This window comes from Limulus polyphemus, unplaced genomic scaffold, assembly GCF_000517525.1.
Source record: "Limulus polyphemus unplaced genomic scaffold, Limulus_polyphemus-2.1.2 Scaffold3209, whole genome shotgun sequence".
Taxonomy (NCBI): Eukaryota; Metazoa; Arthropoda; class Merostomata; order Xiphosura; family Limulidae; genus Limulus; species Limulus polyphemus.
The window spans coordinates 117,858-120,592 of NW_013668819.1; the positions used below are offsets into that span (position 1 = coordinate 117,858).

The following is a 2,735-nucleotide window of genomic DNA, read 5'->3' on the forward strand; positions in this document are numbered from 1 at the left end:
AAAGAGTTATGTTGTTCCTTTTCGATAGTAAATTTGAGAGCCGAGTGCAACGAGTTGAAGTCTTGTAAGAAACACTCACATTCCTGTTCAGTTTTAAAAATGACAAATGTGTCGTCTACATAGCGGAAGTAAACAGCAGGTCTGGTAACTTTGTAAAATAGTTCTTTTTCATGAAAACCAACGAAAATATTGGCTAAGGCAGGTCCAAGAGGAGAACCCATAGCGACTCCGTCAATCTATTGATACATGATATCATTAAAGCTGAATTCCACCGAACGTGACGCATGTCAATTCAGTAAACAGGTTCTTAGGTGTTGGAGGGCACTACATTTCTCTACCATAAAAAAATGTTGATTTTCGTACTGTTAGTTACGTTTTGTTTTTAGTGGAACGCCCCTGAAGAAGCTGTAAAGCAAAATATTGAGTGTCTAGTTAAAGAAAAATAACAAATTTGGTTTTATAAGGTCATTTATTTCTAGTATTAAAATCATATAAAAGATGTGTGAAGTACTTTTCTAGCTTAGGCATCCATATCATATAAATGATACATTATTTTATGTTTTTGCTTTTCTAACATCATGTAAACATTTTGTACTTTATTGTTTTAGCATAGACATGTTATATAAATAATACTTGAATTCAGTAAGAGAACTGATATATTCATTGACTATACACGTAGAAATATTATAATTTCTTAACACTGTTGTTGAAAAGGTCTTTCATAGCATGCTAGCCTTTGTTATTCTTATTCAACGTTTCTTCTATTGTACACGAATGTGATGAGTAGTTCTGACATCACACAATACAGGTACCTATGGGTGAGGAAACAGACAGAAATCGGTTATTTATCACAGAATGTATATGTACAATGTATGTTACTATCATATACTGTATAGTTTGATTTGTATCAGGGGTATTTTATTTAGAAGCTCCGGTTTTGTTTCACTTATTCACTTGATTTCAGCCTTAAGGTATTGTTACAACAGCGGAATTCACGTGACGCTGGTAACACGTAATGAGTACCTAGAACGTTCGTGAAGGCTCGAGTGTTTGCTAGACGCCCTCTATTTTGTATATATATGACCGGCAAGAAGTGACGAGAGAGAATAATTGCAGACAGGAAGATATAGAGGCAGATAATCGAGTCAAGCCGTAAGTAAAGTGCGTGAATCGTTGTGAATTCTAGCGTGTGTTTAAGTTAAAGTGACTGTGGAAATTAAGCATATTGCATAGTTGTCTTGAGAAAGAATAAACTAGTTTTATTTAAGAAAGGACTTGTATCACTGAAGTTTTTAGGAAGGAATTTTTACGGGAAATTAACAAACGACCAGAGACGTAACAGTATGTTACAAGTGAAAGCTTGGAAATTCTTTTTCTTTTTTTTAAGGGAATTTATTGTTTAATCAAATGTCAAATGTATTTGGTAAATTTTCTCACGTATATACATACCTGGTCAATTAAAACATACGTAAATGCTACTTAGATAGGATGTAATCTCTACAATTTACATCATAAGAAGCTTTTAAGAGAAAGATTTGTATTGAGTATCAAGCCCGTTACCAGGGGGGTGCGACCCCCCTCCAACACACATTCCCACCGGAGTTCCGCTCACCTATGAACATTTATTTTTTCCTTTCTTTGATAATGTCTTATAATTATACAATTGCTTTTGTAACACTGTACGTACACGTAAACATACCATTTTCATACGTATCAAAATAAAGTTACTAGAAATGTCTATTTGCAGTGATAATAAAGAGAGCATTACATATTTTGGAATTTTTTTTAGGCCCTGAGCATCAAAGTTACACATGAAAGTAGCTCAAATTTGGACCAAACAGAACCCCACACTTGCAGACCTGGCCACGGGCTTGGGTATTCCAGTGTGTTGATTATATTTACATAAATGAAAATATAACATTTTACATTATTTGTTTTACTAATATTGAATTTTTATTTACGGGCTTTGTGTGTTTTAGTGAAAAACATAACATGTTTATCTGTACTATGGAATTAAAGTATATACTGCATATTTGTTGTGTGTTTTACTTATGTTTTAAAATATAGTATAGTGTAAAGCTAGCATATTTGTTTGAGTCATGGTAGTAAAGTAACAAATATTTGATAATGAAATATAATTTATTTTACCTTTTCTAATATTATACAACCTGACTACCAGCTATCAGTGCAAGTATATTGTTGAGATAAAACAAATTGTGAGACATAAATTTGTGTCATTGTGTGTTCAAATATGTTAATCTGCAGACTTCAAGAATAGGCGTTGTTTAACCCACAAAAACACCAACGCGTCTGTTTTCTGTTCATTTTGAGTAAAGTAGGTAATCATCGTACTATATACATGATGTTGGTTATCAAATTACCCTGGGCACTAACGATTTTTTTAACTGTGTGACGTCTTTTTTTTTTTTGACGTAAAGAGCTGGGCGTAGCTTTAATTTCTGGAGCTTTCTCCAAAATTTAGGAAACAAGTCAAGCCATATATATGTATATGTCATATTATAATGGAGATTGCGATGTATACGACCAAAATTCGAATCTCGGAAACTACCGCACCAATCATAACTGGGTAATATTTTTATATCTAGACAGTATTTTTATAGTTGAGCAGTAAATTAAACAATTGAAATTTTCACGAAAATGATATTTTTCAGATTTAACCATTAAAAATCACGAAAAAGGAGTAAGTTTCAAATATAAAACAAAAAAACAAACTT

The 2,735-nt window shown here is 32.5% G+C and overlaps 1 long non-coding RNA gene across 1 annotated transcript; it reads left to right on the forward strand.

Moving 5' to 3' along the window:
- Positions 1-1,117: 1,117 nt before the first annotated feature.
- Positions 1,118-2,032, forward strand: LOC111088143. The gene is made up of 2 exons (XR_002612751.1): positions 1,118-1,152; positions 1,790-2,032. It is a non-coding gene; the product is annotated as an uncharacterized LOC111088143 (long non-coding RNA).
- The last annotated feature ends 703 nt before the right edge of the window (positions 2,033-2,735 follow it).